Source organism: Muscardinus avellanarius (assembly GCF_963383645.1).
Source record: "Muscardinus avellanarius genome assembly, chromosome: 5".
In the NCBI taxonomy this organism is placed as follows: domain Eukaryota; kingdom Metazoa; phylum Chordata; class Mammalia; order Rodentia; family Gliridae; genus Muscardinus; species Muscardinus avellanarius.
Window position 1 is genome coordinate 57,252,305 of NC_137790.1, and position 23,108 is coordinate 57,275,412.

Genomic DNA, 23,108 nt, shown 5'->3' on the forward strand with positions numbered 1-23,108 from the left:
GAGGTTTTTTTTTTTTTTTTTTTTTTGTGTGTGTGGTACTGGGGGTATGACGCAGGGTCTTTTCTACCTCCTGGCTATGCTCCCAGACCTATTTTATACTTTATTTTGGAAATAGAGTCTCACTAAGTTGCTGACAGCCTCACTCAGTAGCTGAGGCTAGCTTCGAACCTGTGTGATCCTCCTGTCTCTACCTCCCAAATGCTGGGATTACGAGCGTGCACCACCATGCCCGGCTTGTTTGAATTTTTAATGCAACTTTTTATTAAGCACTATGCAGCAGAAAATTATGAGTTATTCTTGCACAGTTCGATTTGTTTTCCAATTGTGAACACACTCAAGAACCAGAACCCTAGAAGCCCCTATGTGTTCTCTTCCAATTGCACCTACTCCCCCAGAGCTAACGTCTGTCTTGACTTCTAACACCATACATTACTTGTGCTTGTTTACAGAATTTATATAAATGAAATAATTTTCATTCTTTTGTGTGTTGTTTCATTCATATAATGTTATATTTGTCCCATTATTTTGGGGTGTGTCACTGTAGTTAATTTTCTAACTTGATAATATTCTATTATATAAACATGCCATAATTTATCTAGTCTACGGTTTCTGGGCAAGGAGTTTTTCAAATATTCTAGTTTATTGTGTGTGTGTGTGTGTGTGTGTGTGTGTGTGTGTGTGTATGTAAAATGTCTATTGACTATTTATGTGTCTATATGACTCTAGAGCACTAAAGTTGTGCCTCTGAACTATATCCCAGCCCTTTAAACTTTTTAAAAAAATTGAAACAGGATCTTTCTAAATGACCATCCACTGAGCTAGAACTTGCAATCCTCCTGTCTCAGCCTTCCAAGTATTGGGATTTTCAGGTATGCACTACTGTGCCCAGCTTCTAGTTTACTGAGTTTAGTCAGTGAAAGATAAGGATAGGCAAGACTCTGCACTCCCAAGAAGCAAGCCTTGGGTGTTGGAGTACAGGTGCCTAATATCTGAGTGTTTAAAAACACTATTTTTTCAAGTATTTCCTTATTGTTAAGATAAGAACATCAAAACCTTAATTTCTGGGATTCAGGTCAAACTTTATTAACACACACTACGGGTGGTGCGGTTGCTGGTCTCACATGAATAGCTGCTCATCAAACAGTCTCTAGATTCTTTCCATTTGGGGGGTACTATGAATAGTGCTGCTATAAGCTTTCTTATGCATGTTGTTAAGAGATAAAGTTAGGCACATTAAAAATTTAAAGAGTTTATAGTTGAGCATATGATGATTCATGAATCTGGCAGCACCAAACCGCACGGAGGAGGTTTGAAAATGTTTACAATGACAAAGTAAGAGTAAGACAAAGAAAATAACGTGTGAATCGTTCGAGTGGAAAGTCTCTCCTTAGAAGTTAGTTTTGAAGTTTCTGATTGATTGAGCTCAAGTTTCAACTTACTGTTTACATTAAGCTAGGCTTCCTTTTGCTTACAGAGGAACCCAGGCACGGGCGCCACCCAATCAAAGGCTTTCAATGAATTTTTTTTTAACAGTGTGTGGAGATGCATGTATATTTTCATACCTAAAACAAAAGCTGACAGATTACAGGTTTTATATATTTTCAGCTTCCATAGAAATCACCATTTTTCCAAAATTATCACTTCAGTTTTTACTTCCAGCAGTAATGGGTGAGAGTTCAACACATGCATTTTGAATAAATTAACAAATAAAGAAATAGTGTTTCCTTCCCAAACTTGACTCTTAAGAGGAACACCATCTCCCTAACCACTCTGAAAAAAGTCTTCTATTCCTTCCTTATTTTTATTTTATTTTTATATCTGTTAATGAGTGACTTAAAGTAGGGGCCTAAGTCGGAATGCATATAAATATTACCGATGAGGAAATTCCCAAGATACTGAAATAAAGCTATAATGCGGATGTTTTCTTTCCTGTTTTTGTATTGTAACTTGTGAGTACCAATCTGGGAACAACTAGCTTTGCTGGAATATCAGTTTGTGAACAATTCTGAGGTATATTTAATTTTTTAAACACGTGTGAATAATGCATAATCTTCCTTTGTGGGATTAGATTCTCCTTTTGCTATAAGCATATTCTAATCAAAAGTAATTGTGAATTTAAACAAAGGAGACCAATTAAGAAGCGCTTACATTTTTGCTGTCTAAGTTCACCAGTGTGCGTGCGTGCCCCTCTGTGATGATGAGACTCTAAGCGAAGCAGTCATGTTACGTTCTCTGGTCTGAGCATCCTTCATTCTCAGCGGGTGAGAGGCAAGAAGTCAAGAGGAGGAGAAAGCTGAGTGTTGCTAAGAGAGGGCGTCATTTGTTCAGGAATCGCACCGTTCTCAGAGATCGCTGCTTAACTGACCTTCCCCAGCCTGAGTGACTATGTAATTTGCTGGAGGGCGGCTCACATTTTAGCATCCTATCAAGAGAGGCTGGACTCTGACAGTTTAGTGAATTTTTATTTATTCATGGGGTCTCTTGATATGTGCCAGGGGAACCAATTGTGCAGTTTCCTGTGTGGTCCTTGCAGCTGGGGTTTATCAAGTAGTTGTGCTACTGCTCTCTCCCTAATAGGTAGGAGGAAAAGCTAAGTGAGCCTTGCCTCAAATCACATCTCTGTAACTCAGACCCACATCCTTGCCTAAAAACTCGGCGAAAGTGCCCTGACGAAAGCTTAGTGGCTTTGTTTCAAAGATGAGAGATAATTCCATGGCCGTATGCAGAGGTTTGAAATCTTTGGGCTTTCTGCCAAGCTTCAAATGACTCTAAAGTGTAGGCCCACGCAGAGGTGGAGGAATTGTGTACTCCTGTCTGTTGACATCAATATGGTAAAAGACTTCATTTCTGAACTGTGATCTCTAATGTAAATAGTTCCTGTAAATGGTGAGATGCAGACTGAATTAAGCAGGCCAGAGAGTTTCATTGTCTTTAAATTGGATCTTTGTGCACTAATGGAATTCAACTCAACTGATATTTCCTAAAAGGGTACTGTGGAAGAGACAAAAAGTTTCTGCTTCCATCAAACTGTTAGTCTCATTTTGACTTAAAATAGGTGCTCAGTTGTCTTCTCTGGGAAATATGGTTTTTCTACTCTTTTACCCTATAACAGGACCAGTCAAAAGAACTGGAGAACCCATAGTCACTCTCCAGGCCTCAAACACTATCTTTAGTCCTCAGGAAAGTACTATAAATGACCAAATTGAAAGGATCTTTTCCCTTTCTGGATTCCAGGTTAACACCATTGATGTGTCAGGGATAAGCAACAACAACAACTTTTCCTCTGCTCTTTTAGGATTAGAAACTAGGGGCTTGAAAATTAGGCTAACACAGAAGATTAGCAAGATGAAAGGCATATCATTTTTATTAATATTTTATATGAATTGGAGTTCATAGAAAAAAGGTGAAATTCAAAGAAGTGGTTATATTCAGCAATTTATATTCCTTCTAGACCAAAGCAAGAGGGTTTGGGCTTCAAGAGAAGATAATAAATGTGAGAAAGTGACTAGAAAATATGTGGGGAACTAACAGACGATAAGGGTTATTTTAAGAAGGTTCATTTCTGCAAATTCGTCCCGGCGTCAACTTCTCACTTTCCATAATAAGAGTTGATTTTTCCTGGTAAAGAGTTGGGGGTATCTTTCTCAAGGGGGAATTTATGCTCTGCTTTTAGGTAAATAAAGGGAAGACAGAGAACTCATCCAACATCTGCTGATTTTAAGTTGTCTTCAGTTCAAAAAGAATCTTTCTGCCAGAGTGGCATACTTAGAGTAGCAAGTTCTGATCCCTTCAGAAGGAAGTTTACTGCACCATGCTCTGAATGACCCTGAGCCGCTTCCTAGTTGATCTCTGTAATATTTTGTCTTTAATTTTCCCTGTATAAAGTGAAATAGATAACTGGGAACACTGGGAGGCACACACTGTTGGACCATAGGCCTGGGAGCACCGAGAAAGGCTGTCTGAAGCCAAGCGAAGGCAATGGATAAAGCAGCTCTGGAAACAGTAGGTGGGATGGAACAGTGTGAGCCAGGGCAGGGAGGTGCCAGAGACTGCGTCTCCAGGAGCATCCGAGCTCACAGACAGGCTGAATGGTGGTTGAAAGGTATTCTGCTGGACCACTGTTCAAAATTCCCAAATGCAGGGGAATGGATGAGGAGGCTGGGGGATTTCCTTCCATACAAACATTTTCTTAGCATGCAAAGGAGGGAGACTCTAATAAAGCTGATGCTCTGAAGAAGCTGGATGGAGATTTAAGCCAATTACTATATGAAGTAGGAGCCAATCTTGGATTTTTTTTTTCTTACCAGCAGCTGGTGTCTTAGAAACTAGGTCAGATTTTAATGATATACTGTGACATAATATAAGTTTCAAACTCTCTATGGGTATTCAGAAACTGAAAGCAATTTTCCCTCTAACCAGGGCCATGAAGATACTGCAGGCTACTTACCCCAACACGCTCCTCCTGATGTTTGGGTAGAACAGAAGAAGATGGTGATGGCAAATGGCAAAATGTGAAGACAGACTTAGAGAATAGTCACGTCTATTATTGGTTACTAGGAATCTTTATGAACTTCTCCCCCTTCCCTTCTCACATCTATAAGATCCAAGAGTGATCGAAGTGGTCAGACCACTTGGGTAGAGTAGAAAACATATGTTGGAGTTTGAATTAGAAGACCTGGGCTAAAGAATGTTTTGGCTGTGTTGTTTATTAGTTATATGACCTTGGGTAACTCAACCCTTTCCTTTTGACTTTTAGAGAAATTATTGTCTATCTCTTAAGCCTTTTTTGTTTTTGGTGCTGGAGATTGAACTCAGGGCCGTTTTACCTCTGAGCTACACCCACTACCTTATTTTATTTTTGGAAATAGGGTTTCACTAAGTTGCAGAGAACTTCACTAGGTTTCTGAGGCTGTACTTGAAACTGCGCTCCTCCTGTCTCAGCCTCCCAAGTACTGGTAGCATGTGCTACCATGGCTGGCTCTCATAAGCCTTTAAAAAATACTTTATATGAACTGGGCATGGTGGGACACGCCTGTCATCCAAGTGGAGGCTAAGACAGGAAAATTGCACGTTTGAGGTCAGCCTCAACAATTTATCAAGGCCCTCAACAATTTACTGAGACCCCTTTTAAAATAAAAATAAAATAGGGCTGAGGGTGTAGCTTGGAGATAGAACACCACTGGGTTCAGTCCTCAGCAACACACACACACACACTGTTGAGTTGTTTTATGTAAAGGTTGGAAAATGCATATAGATAGAAAATACTATATAAGCAATTTAAACTAAAAAACGATTGCTACTTCACACCCTTAAGATGGCTACAATCAAAGAAACATATAAGTGCTCATGAGGATATAGAGAAATTAGAACACTTATACCCTGCTAGAGAAAATTTAGATGTTATAGGCACTTTGGAAAGCAGTCTGGCAGTTTCTAAAATGTTAAGCATAAAGTTCTCACATGACCCAGCAATTCTACCGCTAGAAATATGCCAAAGAAAACTGAAACCCCACATCTGCACAAAGTACTGCCTGTGAATGTTTATAATAGCATTATCCATGGTATCTGAAAGGTAGAAACAGTCCAAATGTTTATTCGTTGATGAATGAATACACAAAATGTGGTACATCTTTACAATGGAATTTTGTTTGGAAATAGAAAGAAATGAAGTACCAACACATATGACAATGTAAATAGACCCTAAAAACATTATATTAAGTAAAAGAAGCCAGCCACAAAAGACTATCTATTACATCTGATCTCAGCCCAGAGGCCGAGAAGTGATAGAGATCACATACTGTACGGTTCCACTTGTCTGCCATGTCTGGCACAGCAGTATCTACAGAGACAGAAAGTAGGTTAGTGGTTGCCTAGGGCTGAAAACGGGGTGGAGAGGAATAGTGACAACTAATGGATATTGAGTTTATTTTGGGGGTAATAAAAATGTAAGAAAATTGATTGTGGTGACGGCTGCAAAACTGTGAATATGTTACAAACTATTGAATTATATACTTTTAAATAGCCAACGATTTTCTAATTCTTTCCATGAGCAAAACCTGCACAAAATAAAAATTTTAGCAAGAAAAATTAAGAAATAATATGCTTAAATAAAGTTATATAATCATATTTTATACTGCTTATATTGATTTTTTTATTTCTATATTCAAATAGACATGAGAAGCTGGACATGGTGGCTCATACCTGTGATCTCAGGACATGGGAGGCTGAGACAGGAGGATCATAAGTTCTAAGTCAGCCTCAGCAACTTAGGTAGATCCTGTTTCCAAATAAAAATAAAAAGATTAGTAGGGTCAGAGGTGGAATACCCCCCGGTTCAATCTCCAAGTCTATAAAAAAGCAAACAAACAAAAACAATAACAACAAAAACAAATAGACATGAGGTCACTGGGGTGAAGAGACTGTTGTTAGTCATGGTAGCCATGGCTTTAGTTTCCCTTTGTCCCACTTGTCCCCATTGCTGGTGCCGTGATGAATGCTGAGGGCTTGTGCTGTGGCGAGGAAACCTGAAACATATGAATCCCAGAGCTTTTCTGAGGATGGAAAACACATTCAATCTCCTTACTGCAAACAAATTCTCCTTAGGAAAAGAAGAAGGATCCTGGGTTGCTACTCGGGAAACTATAAATAAATGTCTCCAGGAGAAAGAGCAGACAAACATTCTGAGTGTGTAACCTTGGAAATATCCATCTACATGTCTCCAAAGCTTTGACTCTCATCCCTTGCTTGAAATGTCCCTCCTGGGAGGTAAATTCCTTACCATCCATCCGTCATCATTTCACTCAAGGTCAGCCTTCTAGCCAAGTCCAAGTAAAATTTGCCCAGAAAGTCCCAACCATATAAAAACATACGGACATTCACTTCCAACTGAGTGTGGTGGTAGACACTTATAATACCAGTACTTGGGAGGCTGAGTCAGGAGGATCGCAAGTTCATGGCCAGCCTCAGCTACTTAATGAGGCTCTCTGCAACTTAGTGAGACCCTGTTTCAAAATAGAAAAATAAAAAGTGGGGCTGAGGGTGTAGCTTGGAAGTAGAATGCCCATAGGTTCAATCCTCAGTAACACACACACACACACACACACACACACACACACACACACACACAGTATTCATTTCTAACACACATAAAACATGGCTTCAGACTCAAGTGGTTGTTTGAAGGAAATGTTTACAGGATATTCTTTTTATTTTTTTTTGGTGGTACTGGGGTTTCTGGAAGCCCTTCTACCTCCGGGTTATACTCCCACACCTATTTTATACTTTTTTATGTGGAAACAGGGTCTCTTAAGGCATCATGGCTGGCTTCAAACCTGCGCGATCCTCCTGTCTTCACCTCCCAAGCGCAGGGTTTACAAGCGTGTGCCACCACACCCGGGTAGGATATTCTTTTAATTATGATAGTTTGAAAAGCATTTGTCTAGGTCAGAGTCAGAGTTCCCAAAGTGTTCCCATATTTGAAAATGTGATAACTTTCAAATTATTTTAATGTCCTTATTTGCAATTTGTATAGCTTTCACTGTCCATCTACCTGGCAGGACTTTGGAGCGGAGCTGCCATAGATTTGGCTCCCGAAGAAATAGGCAGTGGCTCATATGCAGTAGCCCTCCCCCACCCCCAGACCACTAGTGACTGGAGTTAAGGCTGCTTTTTGTGGCAGAAAGTATTTTCCTAAACTATCTGCAGTGATGTTTTCTGGTCTGTAGACTCTTCCAGAACCTTGCCACACCCCTGTCCCAGGAGGCAGAGTCTCTGTTCCCTCCCCCTGAGTCTGGCTGGACTTTTGTGTTTGTCTTGTCTAATAAAGCATGGTGGATGTTGTTCTGTGGGACCCTAGAAGCTGGATAGTAAATTGCAGCAGAGCTTCTGCCTGGCCTGGCTCTCTTGCACTTAGAACACTGGGAGCCCTGAGCCATCTCTAAGATGTCCACCTGCCCTGATATCGCTATGTTGGAGAGACAACACAGAGACAAAGAAACACGCCAGCACCAGCTTGCCAACTGCTAGCTCATTCCACCACCAGAAATACCATAGGGAAAACAGCCTCCATGAGCCCAGTCAAACCTTCCAAACCAGGTAAGTTCATGATAAGAAGACTATTGTTTTACACCACTAAGTTTTGGGGTGGCTTGTTATGGGGTAATAGCCAAAACATTCTTCGACTGTCAAGCTAGCAGAGACAGTCCTCAGAAGCGTGAGGCTGACTTCCGGTAGAAGTAACAAGGGATAGTATTTGTAAGTGTGTGATGGCGGCGACTCTGGACATCAAGTTCAGAACAGGCAAGATCTCGGGGGTAGGGTGCGAGGAGGAGAGCAGGTTCTGAGGTCGGCAAGTAGCAGATTGGAGCAGTCAGGAACATGGAATCTACAGAAGAGTTGCAGCAGATTTTGTCAGTTTTTGTCCTGTATAGTTCCTTAAACAAAGCCACTGGATCTGGTGAGTTATGGATACAGGAATAATTTATGGGGCGTTTGCTGCGACCTGGATAATTCATCTAATGGGGCTAACTGCCCTCCTCTGCTCTGAGCCTCTGCTCTCCCGGGAAGCTGATTAGTTCCGGCGTTCCCCTTTTGAGCTGCCAATAAAGAAAAAATGTGGTGACCAGACCAGCCCACGAGGCTGTGCTGATCCAAGTGGTAGTTACAATTCTGTGGAGGGATAGTTATAATTAAGGTTTATACTTCAGTGCCTTCTGATATTAGTTAATGGAAATCACTTTCCCATAACCTGATCACCTCAGGGTACACTGATAAAAATTGAGTTCTTTGATGTAAAGCTGACAAGTGGAAAAGGACTCTGATAACTTCTGGAAAGGCTTTGCCATTTTGGTCTTCCTCAGAGTTAGTTTTACACGTAACTCTTAAAGGTCCAACTTTCATCTGATCAAAACAATTGCTAATTTTTTTTTTTTTTTGTACTAGAGACTTAACCCAGGGACTTTTTTTGGGGGGGGGTGAGTACTGGGGATTGAATCCAGGAGCGTTCTACCTCCAATCTACACCACGAGTCCTATTTTTATTCTTTATTTTGAAACAGGCTCTCATTTAAGTAGCTGAGAGGCTATCCATGAACCTGCAATCTTTCTCTCTCAACCTACCAAGTACTGGGATTACAAGCGTCCACCACCATGCCCGGCTTTAACCCAAGGGCATTCTATCTCTGAGCTATACCTCTAGCCCTATTTAGTTTTTTTTGTTTTTTTTTTTGTTTTTTTTTTTTTTGGTGGTACTGGGTCCTGGAAGCCCTTCTACCTCTGGGCTACACTCCCAGACCTACTTTTACATTTTTGTCTGGAAACAGGGTCTCCTAAGCCAGCGCGCGCGGCTGGCTTCGAACCTGCGTGATCCTCCTGTCTCTGCCTCCCAAGCGCGGGGATTACAAGCATGCGCCACCATGCCCGGCTAGTTTTTTTTTTTTTTTTTTTTTGAAACAGGTTCTCACTAAATTGCTAAAGCTGGCCTTGAAACTGTGATCCTCTTGTCTCAGCTGCCTAAGTAAAGAGGGATTATAGGCCTGTACCACCACATCTGGATGCCCTTTGTATTTTTATTACTGTTATTTATTAATACTCCACATAAGGTTGTTTACTTTACTGAATTAAAATATGTAAAAATTAAAATATATAAATAAAGAATGGCATTGGGCATAATTTAAAATAGATAAAAATTAAAATATGTAAATTAAAGTATATAAGAGCCTAACTGATGCTTTATAAAAAAAAAAGAGAGCAGGACATGGTGGTGTGTACCAGTAATTCCAGTACTTGGAAGGCTGAAACAGGAGGATCAGCGGTTTAAGGCCAGCCTCAACAACATAGTGAAGCTTTCAACTACTTAGGGAGATCCTGTTTCAAGATTTTTTTTAAAAAAAGGGTTGGGGTATAGCTTAAAAGTAGAATTTTTTTTTTTTTGTGGTACTGGGGTTCCTGGAAGCCCTTCTACCTGCGGGCTACACTCCCAGACCTATTTTATATTTTTGAAACAGGGTCTCCTAAGCCAGCGCGCGCGGCTGGCATCGAACCTGCGCGATCCTCCTGTCTCCGCCTCCCAAGCGCGGGGATTACAAGCGTGCGCCACCACGCCCGACAAAGTAGAATATTTTAGGCTTCAATACCCAGTACCAACAAAATAACAACAATAAAAGAAACGAAATTGCCCTAATTTTTGGAACATTAATAGAAATTAAATTATCCTTAATTTTTTAGTTTTTCCTTAATTCTTCCAAATTAATCAATAGTAAGGATAACAACAATAACATTAAGTGCTCACTTAGTTATAGGTACACTGCTCAGGAGGTTTTTAAAAATTTTAATACTTAATAGTATCATATGTTATTTTTATTATTGTTTTGGTGGTACCGGGGTTCCTGGAAACCCTTCTACCCCCGGGCTACACTCCCAGACCCATTTTATATTTATTTGGAAACGGTCTCTTAAGCCAGAGCTCGCGGCTGGCTTCGAACCTGAGCGATCCTCCTGTTTCCGCCCCCCAAGCGCCGGGATTACAAGCGTGCGCGTGCCACCACGCCTGGCTCATGTGTTATTTTTTAAAAGTCAGGTTATTGATATATAATAACAAATAGTTAAGTTCATCCTTTCATAAATGCAGTTTAATGATTGATAAATGTATATAATCATGACAATAGCACTTAATTAAAATATAGAATATTTTTATTACTCCCCAGCGTTCACTGCGGCCCCAGACACTGGCAATCATGAGACTGGCTCTGGTTTCTAGAGACTTTAGAGTTTTGCTCTTTAATCCTGGCTTGAGCATGATGCTTTCTATTACATTTATCCATGCTCTGGTATCATTTGTCTATTCCTTTTTTTTTTTTTTTTTTTTTTTTTTTTACTGCTGAATGGTATTCCGTAGTGTCGACATATCACATTTTATTTAGCTGCTCAATCGTTTATGGACACCTGAGTTATTTCCACTTTGGGGCAACAATAAAAATGCTATTAAAATATTGTAGTTTTGGGGTGGCAGATTTCTTCATTTCTTTTGGGTAAATACAAAGAAGTAGCATTGCTAAGTTGTGCCTGGCAAAGATTTTAACATGTATTATATCACTTAATCCTCAGAAGCAGTCGTTTATGGAAAGTATTGCTATTAGATTTTTTTTTTTTTTGGAGATGAAAGCTAGGACTTGCAGAAGTTATGTAATTGCACAAAATTACATGGCCAGTAAGACAAACCCAAACTTATCTTACTAAGGAGACTGAGGCGTTAGCTATTACTGATTCTATAGCTACTCCTCACTTATTCCCGGGAATGTACCCATATTGGAAATAGAAGCTAAACTGTGGTATAATCGTCCCTGTGATCAAGTGTGGTAAAGACTTGGTTTCAGATAAAGAAATTAGTAGATTAGAGTAAAACATGAAAAAACAGGTTTTTTTTTGCAGGTCTGGGGATGGAACCCAGGGGCATTCGACCTCTGAGCTATACCCCCTGCCCTATTTTTTATTCTTTATTTTGAAACAGAGAGTCACTGAGTTGCAGAGGGCCTCACTAAGTAGCTGAGGCTGTCCATGAACCTTGATCCTCCTGTCTCAGCCTCACGAATGCTGGAATTACAAGCGTGTGCCACCATGCCCGCCAACATGAAAATCTTGATGGGATCAATTTGCCCAAATTGGAGTGGGTCACAAGGAAGCCAACACAAGTCTATTCAAAAGTCCTGACCTTTACTTCTTTATCCAGTTCAAATAGTAAAAGATGTGCCAGGCTCCAGCATAGACACAGAGCCCTGATAGATGTTTTCTCATAAAGCTCCTCTGAAGTTAATGCATATTAAATACCATTCTCACACCAGAGCAAGCATAAACAGTAGTACATCCTCTCAAATGCACACATACTTTTGTGAATCTCTAACACTCTTTTGTCACAACAACAATAGTAATAACTTTATTATATGAATAATTAACATCTTTAACAGTTGCATTTTGTATTCATATATATATATATTGCCTTGGATTCCAAAAATGATATTCATTGTAAGAACAAAAGGGAAATTATAGCGAAGATTAACCTCTGGAAATGTGGAGATTTTGGAACTCTTCCATAGAATTGGAAATAATGGGAATTTGACAGTGAAATATAAAAGTAGATCATGAATAGTTAATACCCAATTCTTCTGTGATGAAGGAATTAAAATTAAAACTAAGTAGTCATTCTGGTGACAATTTAAGACAAATTTGTCATCCCCCAGTGCCAAGCACAAGGCCTTGCATTTATTATGCACTGAATAAACCTTTGCTGTGTTGAATTTAATCTTCCAAGATAAATGTTTATAGGAATAGTGAGATAATAGTGGCAACTGCTCTGTGTAAAGTCTATGGGTTTAGCATTAATAAAGGCAATACGTTTTTGTCTTACTAACAGAATCAAAAAGAAATGTAAATGTTACTATTAATATGGTAAGCAGCTTCCTCAAAGAAGTCAAAACTGAGAGGGATTGTTGACAGTCGTGACCAATTCTTGGCCCTAGAGCACCAGTGTGTTCTTTTCTTGCAGAGTTTAAATACTAAAGGCTGGGAGTGTAGCCCAGTGGTAAAGTGTATGCTTAGCATGTTCAAGGCTCTGGGTTCAATCCTCAGCACTGGGGAAAAAAAAATACTAAGAAAACTCTCATAAGGTCCTTCTGAGGATCATACATAGAAGACTCTAGTAGAACAAAAGCAAATGCAAAAAGACTCCAGTATCTGGAGTCTTACACCTTGTGGGGCAGAGCTCACCTCCCAAAGCGTAAACTGGAACTGATAGGCAGAAACTACCTTCTGCTTCCCCAAAGCCAGGGCATGAGCTCAGGACGCAGGTTCTGCCCCCAGGATGCACCAGCCCCTGTTTGAATTAGAAGAAAGAAGTCTACAGGATCTACTCTGGCAAGCCTGAGGGCAGAGGCAGCAGAGCATCCAGCTTCCAGCAACTGCAATGGCCTAGTCCAACGACAACTTCTGGCCTCTGCTGCCTGTAGCATTTGCAGTTGATGCAGCAGTCTCTACTGAGTGTCTTCGTGGGATTAATTTCATGGTGTGATATTGGATGTTGTTCAAGGATACTTACCCTTTTTATTTGAAACTGAGAACCTCAAGTGATAGGTCGCCCATTTGAATGAAATAGCTGGGATAGCTAAAACACATAAAATATTCGTGAGGAATAAATTAAACTGAGGCAGACTGGCTACTCCAAAAGAAAACAAGATAATGATGACAGATGATGGCTTAGGACTAGATTCAATGGAAAAAACCCCAGAATTTGTGAATAGTGCAAAATGCTCCATCCTCCATTCATGATAATATAAAGGTCCTGCATAGGTGATGTGCATGGAAGTAAGTTCTGTACTTCACGTGGTCAGCCTCTACTGTGTTCTCACATTATGTTGGTTGTATAGGCCAATGGACTACAATAAAATTTTAAAATTTACTGTCTTAGGTAATCTGACTTGTCTTATCTTCTTAAGAGAAAAACAATACGCTTCACAAAGAAATGTAGTGGCTGGTTCTCCAGTATTTGTTCTTTTTGTTTCTTTCCTGTGGGATGTGCACTATTGGGTGGAACTGGTCTCTACAGCATCTCTAGCAATAATTCCTAGGCCATAATGGCCTATCCTACAGAGAGGAGATGATTGATGTGGAACATCTGGAAATTATTCTCTGTCATGGATGTTATAAAGAGATGCTCCCTCTTCCCATTGGTTGTAAATGAGGAAGCAATAGCCCTGGTTAATCTTGTGACCATGTTGTTATCACAGGACCTGACAGCTTTAGGGTCCTCTGCCCCCGGGGAAGCCTGAGTAGAGACACAGAGGAAAGTGGGCCCTGGGGCATCCTTGAACTGTTGGACCAAGCTTGGCCACCGTGTCTACTCAGGTTCTCTGGTGAGCAGATGCGGAGAGGTCATCACCAGTGTCCAAGCTTCACCCAATGTATGCCTGTGCGAGAGAAAAGCAGAAGGGCATGGACACAGTGACAGCCGGCAGACTTGGTGACCACCTGTGAAAATAAAGTAAGAGGACACAGGAGTGGGCAGGGAGGGACTCAGGCTCTCCTGCAGTTTACAGTGTCAGCCAACCCCAAAGGGAGCTTCAGAGCAAAGATGATGTGAATATTGAGGATTCTCACATCGAGAAGATATGCCAGGTCACTAGAACTCCTGCGCACTGAGCAGCCAGGGCTGTCCGGAAAGTTCAACCCCATGTCCCAACTCCACATGGTGGAGGACCGGAATGCCCCGTGATGGTGCTGTCTGCCGCTTGATTGACTCATGGCCAGACATCCAAGTGGAAACCTCTGTACTTCTGACTTGAACCACTGGCTCCCTGTATTATCATTGCCGTTGTTGCTGTTGACTCTCATCATCAGAACAGTTTCACTTCAGTTTTCAGTTACTTGTAACTGAAGGAATTGATTAGTATATGAAGTAATATTTTTCGATTTTACAAAGATTATCAGTTTAGTACAACATATACTCACTGAGTAAGATATGTTAGTTATATTATTTATCTCCAGAAAAATAAAAACAAGCGAACAAACTCAGTATGGAAAACTGACATGTAGTGGTAGATAATGAGCAGTAGCAATTAGGATTTAACTTCATTACAATTGTACTGCCCCTCAGGGTTTAATAATGGTAATTGAGTTTTTAGTACCCATAAGGTACTGTGGTTTCTTTTTCATAGAAGATAATATTTATAGTTCCTTATGTTTGTGTTAATATTCAACTGATGAAAGATAAAATTTTATAACCTAGTTTTAGAAGCCTTTACTTTTAACTCGTGAACCTTGTTATATTTGCAAATTTACTATTTTGTATTACCATTTTAAACACTTCATTTGTTGTTTAATTAATGCTCAATTAGCTTATAAATTTGATGGATGAAATCCCTTGATCATTAACACTACTTAGAGACTGTATTCACCAGATTTTCTTAGACATTTCAAACCTAATTACTAAGTTAATAAACTGATTCTCAAATATTTCAAACACCTAATATATCGACTCCCTGGGTCAGAGACTCTGTGATACAACCCAGTAAAGGAGTAGTGGGGTCAGAGATACTACAGACTCGAGATCCAGAGCACCTTAAGCGAAGTCATAGTGACCCAAGGGAAGAACCCAGAGAAGGCACAAACTTCTGAAATCATGGGAAAGAGGAATAACAATGGAGCAATGAATGCCCACAACCCCACAACATCAGAACCCGATAAAACAGAAATTCAGAGATTTCTAGAAGATCAAATCAGGAAAATAACTGTAGAAATAATAGAGGTGCTTCGAAAAGAATTCAGAGAGAGCCAAAAAGAGATAAAGGATGCAATTAATGAAGTAAAGGCCTCAATTCAAAGCATGAACAACCGATTAGACCACATGGAGAACAGAATCTCGCTCTTAGAAGATGATCATTCCAAAAATGAACGCATAGTTTCTAATCTAGAAAAAAATATCCAACAGCAGGAATCTGACATTGAAGAAATATGGGCCCATTTTAAGAGAGCTAACCTAAGAATAATTGGAATAGAGGAGGGAAAAGAAAGTGAAACCAACGGGCTCAACAATCTCTTCAAGGAAGTAATAGCAGAAAATTTTTCAGACATAGAGCAAGAGGTCGATACACAGGTCCAGGAAACTTATAGAACTCCCTTTAGACAGGATCGGAGAAGAGGATCCCCACGCCACATAATTGTCAAAATGACCAATGTGGAAGCCAAGCAGAGAATCTTAAAGGCAACAAAAACAAAGGGCCAAGTGACATTCAGAGGCAAACCAATTAGAATCACTCCAGACTTCCCAAACCAAGTCATGAAAGCCAGAAGGGCTTGGAGTAACATATTCCAAACTCTGAAAGAAAACAACTTCCAGCCAAAAATTTCCTACCCAGCAAAATTTCTATCAAATTAAATGGAAAAATAAGAGGCTTCCATGACAAACAGAAACTGAAGGAATTTATGTCTTCAAAACCAGCGCTAGAGAAAATACTCAAAGAGATTAACTACAAAGAAGAAATAGGTAACACACACCAGAACCAGAGAAACAAGATTTTCCATCCAACAGACAACTAAGATTGGTTATCTGTGGAGATTCATTATTTATGTTAGTCTTTTACCTATCTCTAAATTGTATTGTTTGCCTTTATTGTTGTTAATTTTTAGGATGTCTAGTTGGAATATTAATATACCTTCAGATATAGCATTTGGAAATATTTTGTCCCATTCTATTAGTAACTTTTAACTCTGTTTACATTGTCTTTGGATATATAATATTTTTTTTATTTTTTAGGGAGTTTGTATACTCTTCTGTTGCCTGTGCCATTGAAATCATATCCAAGAAATCACTGCCAATTTCAATGTTGTGAGGTTTTATGACCCAGATTTTCTTCTAAAAGTTTATAGTCTTAAGATTTATATTTAGGTATTTTATCTATTTTGAGTTAATATTTGTATATGGGATTAGGTAAGGGTCCAATTTTATTCTTTTCCATGTAAGTATTATTTTTCAACAATATTTAGTTAAAAGATTATTATTTCCACCACCAAATGTTCGTGGAAACCTTGTAAAAAATAACTTGACAATATAGGGAAGAATTTAGCTCTAGGCTTTTATTTAACTCCAATGGTTTATATATCTGTCTTTAGAACAGTACTACACTGTTTCAATTATTGTAGCTTTATATGGTTTGAAATCAGAAAATATATATCTTCTAGCTCTATTCTTTTTCAAGATCGTTTTGGGTATCTAGAGTCCATATTCTATATTAGGATAGATTTTTTTTCTGAAAAGTAAATATATAAATATATGATAGTTTCACCTAAAAAATAGAAAAAAATATTCTCTGGTAAGAAAGAAAGCAAAAAGAAATATTGAAATGTTATCTTTAAGTCATCAAAAGCTTGGTATCAGACAAATGAAACTGTTATGTGAGATTATCATTTTTAATTTTGGATAAATTGCTATAATACTAGATGTCAACCACTAAGCCAAGCATGGGAAGGAGGGATGGGGAGAGAATGGGGTGGGGATCGGGTGGGGGCTGACTGGGCGATGTGTGCATGTATGTCTACAAAAGTTTGTATCCCACTATTATGTATGAATACAGTGCACCAATATATATATATTGGATATATATATATATATGTATATATATATATATATATATATATATATATATGGATCCAAAGCTGATCTGACATCAAAAGACCAGGACAATTTTTATAATTTAAATTAAAGCATTCAGATACTCCAGGAGTGAGGTATGTCAAGCTGATATATCCTGCATATTGTTCCTTCTCACCTCTAAATACTATTAATTAAAGTACTTTCTTTCTCCCTCCACCCGCCCCTGTTATTGCAAGCAGTTGTTGAAGAAGTTGTTTCCATGCTGGCAGAGCAAGGAACCCTTTTACCTTTCTTTACAGGAAGAAATGTTGGTAGCAAGGAAAGAAGTTTAATAGCAAAACCCAATAGTTTTAAGAACAATCAAGAACTTTTGGCAGGGCGGAGATAACTAAGTAGTATGTAGAGAGCAAATAAAGTGGATGTGATTACATACTCTCAGCAGAGAAATGTACAGTGATCTTGGTTCAGGGAGTGGCCAGGCATGGTGAGATTTCTGGCATTCTCAGATTGACTACAGTATTATCAAATGGCATAATAATGATAATAATGATAATAATAATGTATATTAAGTGGGACTCTACACAAGGGATTAAGTTTTTAAAATTTTATTTTAACGGCAAACATTTGAAGGTGTAGAAACAAGTGTTCTGATTCAAGTCAGCTGCCCAGTTATTGAATTCAGATAGGTTATAAATGTGAATTAATCTGTTGTCCTAGAACCTTGAATAAAAGAAATCCTCAGAGAAGTCAGAAAGCAATGGCCTATAATATTTCAATAATTCTGTATAAAATATTCTTGCAACTTTTTCTGGTGTTACCTGGAATTATTTTTTATCTTGATGTCTTTTCTTTGAATTGTCTAAAAAAAATAGTGATCTTGTTAAAGCAAGCTAAAATTACTTACTTTGGAACTATAGTGATACTTATAAGCACCTGAAAAAAGATCTTAAAACAGGGAGAATTATTTGACTTAACTATGAATAGAGCATAGGCAAGTAAAAAAATTTTATATAAAGAGAAGTGTGGGGAATTGTGGATGGAAAACTAGTAAATGGAGACATTATATATAAGGATGACTTTTGCTGAACCAACCTAAGATAATTTATGCTGAGCACAGACCAGGATGTTCAGACATCACTGGAAGGATGATGGAAGATGAGGGACCTGATCAGCTCTCCAGGGTTATTTGAAGTTATCAAGGACTACTAAAATTGAGTTTTACATGAAAATGAAGCCAGGAAGAGGAGAAAGCTCAAAAATCTGACTAAACCATGGTCAACCAAAGAATCTTTGTCAAAAGAAAAATAAATAAACCAACTACTGATGACTAATACAATGTTATTCTGTCCAAAACAATTGTAACCTGACTGAGGTCAAGTTCAGTTTACAAATAAAGTGCTAGTTATAAATGCAAAATAAAATAAAATAAAATAAAATAAAACAGGTAAAGCATACATGAGCAACACAATACCAGCTTACAAAAATAAACTATTAACACATACATCTTTCTGGAGTTGCACACTTAGATACCCAGCTAAATGTATCAGGTTACCACCAAGAACCTACCATGGTTTCTTGGTTAAAAAGCTGGGACTAGCCGGGCGTGGTAGCGCACGCCTGTAATCCCTGCGCTTGGGAGGCGGGGACAGGAGGACCTTCCAGTTTGGAAGCCAGCCTCAGCTGGTTTAAGAGACCCTGTTTCCAAATAAAATTTAAATAGGTCTGGGAGTATAGCCCAGAGGTAGAAGTCCCCTGGGTTCCATCCCCAGTACCACCAAAAAAAAAAAAAAAAAAAAAAAAAAAAGCTGGGACTACAAACCCAGGCGTAATGGTGCACACCTGTAATCCCAGCACTTAGGAGGCTGGGACAGAAAGATTGCATGAGGCCAGCTTCCTCTACTTAGTGAGATCCTGTTTCAGTATATGAAATAAAAATAAAAAGGGCTGAGGATATAGCTCAGAAGTAGAAGGCCCCTCGGGTTTAATTCCCAGCGCCAAACAAAAACAAAACGCTTGGGACTCTGAGAAAGTTATTAACTCAGGTTAGAGTCAGTAATGTGGCCTGGGAAAAGTACCCAGGTGCAAGTAAAGGGTGGTCATGCCACCTGAGGCACAAGGTAGCCATCTCCACGTCCCCGGAACAATCTGGCTTTTGCTGCCCCATCTTTGGCAGACTCCTAACTTGTAGTTTTCAGCTGGGAAAAAAAAATTAGTTTCACAGCTCAACGTATCATGTGTCTCTTGTGAGCCTTTCCAGTTTTCATCCTTAACTAAATATTCAACTTTGTAATATTTGATTTCTGCAGAGAGAATTTTGAATCCCCTGCCTAAATTGCAATTTATATCTTTGCTGCCAGATTTGACATAATTAATTCAGCACCTTCCTTTTATTTTACTTTTTCATTTGTCTCGGCTATATTCCAAAGTAATTTATTGAGAAAGAAAACATCTCTTTGAGAGCTATTTTTCTATTACAGATAGCTAAGACATGCACATAAATCACCTATAAAGATGGCAAAAATGAAGAGTGCTGTGAAAGTATATAAGCACATTTCTGTAAGGTCACTGAGGTAGGTAGAATCTAAGAAGGCTCCTATGTTCTTTGCTCCCTCTGTTACTCATGAAATAATGTTATCTTTAACGGCAAAAAAAAAAAAAAGATTTTCCAGATGTATGTAACTACTTATCAGTTGGCCTTAAGCCAGGGAAGTTAATCACATGAGCTCTTTCAAAATAGAGAATTTTCTCTGGTTGGTAGCAAAAGAAAATCCCAGAGATCAAAGCATGAGATGGAATGAATGTGGTGGAGGCTCCTCGTTGTTAAGATAAAATTTGGGTCAAGGATCTGAGAATGGCCTCCAGGAGCTGATTATGGTCCCAAAGATGGTGGTCCCCAAGGACATGGAAATCACAGTTCTACAGACACAGGAACTGAATTTTGCCAAGTATCTGAAGGAGTTTGGAATCAAGGCTTCTCTGAAGGGTCCACAGAAGACCTTGGTCCAACTGTGAGCTAATAAATGAACATTGATTAAATTGCTGCGGTCGTGGTGATTCCTTATTCAGCAATCTATAAAAAAGTAACCACACAAGTAAACTTTCTACTCAAACCTACAGACTCAGCTTCACTGAACTTGTAACATGTATTTTTTTTATGCATGCTAGTATCTTTAAGGTAAGAGATCTCAGACACTAAGACCCAGCGTTTTCTGGAGGAGCTTGTTGGTGAGATACTAGTCAAGACTTGGTCGATTTAGGGAAGATTCGGGAACCTGAGCAAAAGTGCTTACTTGGGGTAAATTCCAAAGGTCTACGCTTTTTCTTTGTTGGCCTTGGTCTGTGCCATTCTCTTTTGTGATGTAAGGCATTGAAATGAAACATCTTGGGTGTATTCATTTCGAGCCACCCCCCCCAATGCCATTTTGGCATGGGGCTGTATTTCCATTTTCTGTATTTCTATCTTTCTAATAAACTTCTTTACATCTTAAAAAAAAAAAGAAATGAAACATCTTTTAGATTGGATAACACATTTTGCTCTTCTAAGTGAGAAACATGCTTATCTTATATGATTTATCCAGTTTGCAAGTTTGCTAGCAAGACTCCAGGAGAAAGGACTTTAGGGCAAGTAAATGCTTTGCAGGGAAAGATGGGAAAAGAGAAGGGAAGGATATCAAGGTGTGCTCTGGGAGGCAGATGCAGCTGGGGTCTACAATGAGGAGCTATGCACCATCCAGCGGCCGGGATACAGGACCAAAAGGAAGAACACATGGAGAACAGACCATGAAGGCGGGCAACGATGTGCAACCGTGCCTTCACTCTGGGCTGAGTGTGCCTGCACCGAAAGAAATGTGTGAGAACAAACTATCTACTTTTATTTTTCGCCATGAAAACCTATGTACAAAGAAATGAAAGAAATTTCTAAAGCAACCACTTTTATGTTGTGTATACTTTCTCCCCTTTATCTTTTCTGGGAAATAGTAATGACCTACAATGTCTTTAACTCATAGAGCACTTTAACTTTTTTTTCCAGAGCACAGCCTGTACAATGATCTTTCATTTTCTGACTGGTCATGAAGATGAAGTTTATAGTTTTTTTATTGCTACTGTTTTGACATTTTTATATACTTTCTCCCATACAGCATAGAATGTGTTACCCCTATAATTGCTTTTATATACTACTTGACTTAAAGATTGTTTCAAACCTTCTCGCTCCTAAATCATTTTTATTTTTAGCCAGTTGGAACAAGAGCTAGATGGTTTTTAAAAACCAGTCTTCAAGTTGAGGTTATTGTCTTTTACTTTTTTTTCACATTCACCTACCTAAAATTATATCAGTATTTTTAAAGAAATAAGAAAAAAGATATTTTGAGCCTTTACTTATTTAAGCCAACTTGTTATTGTATTTGTAAATATATATTTGTATATAAATATATGTGTGCATATGTTTTGCTTTGCATTAGTTCATATTTTTAACTAGAATTTAGTTAGATAGTATGTCTGATGACCTTATCACTCATATTTATGAATAACAGTTTGCATCTGTGAGATTTCCTTAGTGTACTAAGAGTTTTATAGAATCTGGAACATAGCAAATTTCAACTTATACTATATAAGTATAGTCTTATATTATTCTATACCTTGTCTTTTTTTTTGTGGTACTTGGGATGGGACCCAGGGGCATTCCACCTCCAAGCTACACCCTCAGTCCTATTTTTTATTCTTTATTTTGAAACAGGGTCTCACTGAGTTGCAAAGGGCCACACTAAGTAGATGAGGCTGTCTGCGAACCGTGATCCTCCTGTCTCAGCCTCCTGAATGCTGGGATTACAAGTGTGTGCCACCATGCCTGGCACCTTGTCACTTTTAATGATGAGAAAACAATCAAAATTTTTTTTGGTGGTACTGGGGTTCCTGGAAGCCCTTCTACCTCTGGGCTACACTCCCAGACCTAATATATATATATATATATATATATATATATATATATATTTTTTTTTTTTTTTAATTTGGAAACAGGGTCTCTTAAGCCAGCAAGGCTGGCTTTGAACCAGCGCGATCCTCTTGTCTCCGGCTTCCAAGCGCGGGGATTACAAGGGTGCGCCACCACGCCCAGCCTGAAAAAACTCAATTTTGCAAAATTTGCAAAATATTTTATTCCCAAATTTTTGCCTTCATCATTCGCTGTTTTACCTATCAGCTTTAAAAATTAAACTTTCAAGCAAATATTACTTTAGTATGTATACATTTTTGGTACTGTTGCTTATAATAAGACCACGGATGCAGTTCTTTAGCTCTTTGCATTTGTAATTCAGAAGCACTGCGCTAACATTATCTAAATAGCTGTGACATTGAGAGGCTACTTTATACAAGTGGAAGCAATGGGCCCTCCTCCTCTTTAATTCTGAAGGAAGCTCACATTTTCTAAGCAAAAGTATCGAGTGCCAGGAAGGAATGATGGCATACAACTCTCTTTTCCTGTCTGTCCTGAACCTAATGCTATTCTGTGATGCCTGGATGTGGTTGTTTGTTGCTGGAGAGCCACTTTCCTCCAGGTGGGCCTTGGGCTTTCACAGCCCAAACCCAGTGTCTTGTTAGCCCTGCACTAACAGCCCCAGGTTCGCCCCTCGCCTCCAGGGAAACATTAATCCCACACACAGGGTGATATACTACACTCGACTACAGTGCAGCTCTAGAAAGTTTAAGATTAACAGATACTGGCTGCACTGATATCACAGCATCAGTTACCCTGGTGTTTTAGGGTAAATACTCCGGGGATTTTAATCATGGTTTCTGTATAAACCACCTAAGACAAGAAGCTGTACATTTTCATCTGAGAGCGTAGAAGCACACAGTTACTTTAGGATCTTTGAAGACAACCAAGTTCTCCTCTACTGTTTATATTATTCTCTACTAGCCTCTAGAGCGGGATCGTACATGATCATACATCTTTAAGGCAGCGGTTCTCACTTTGC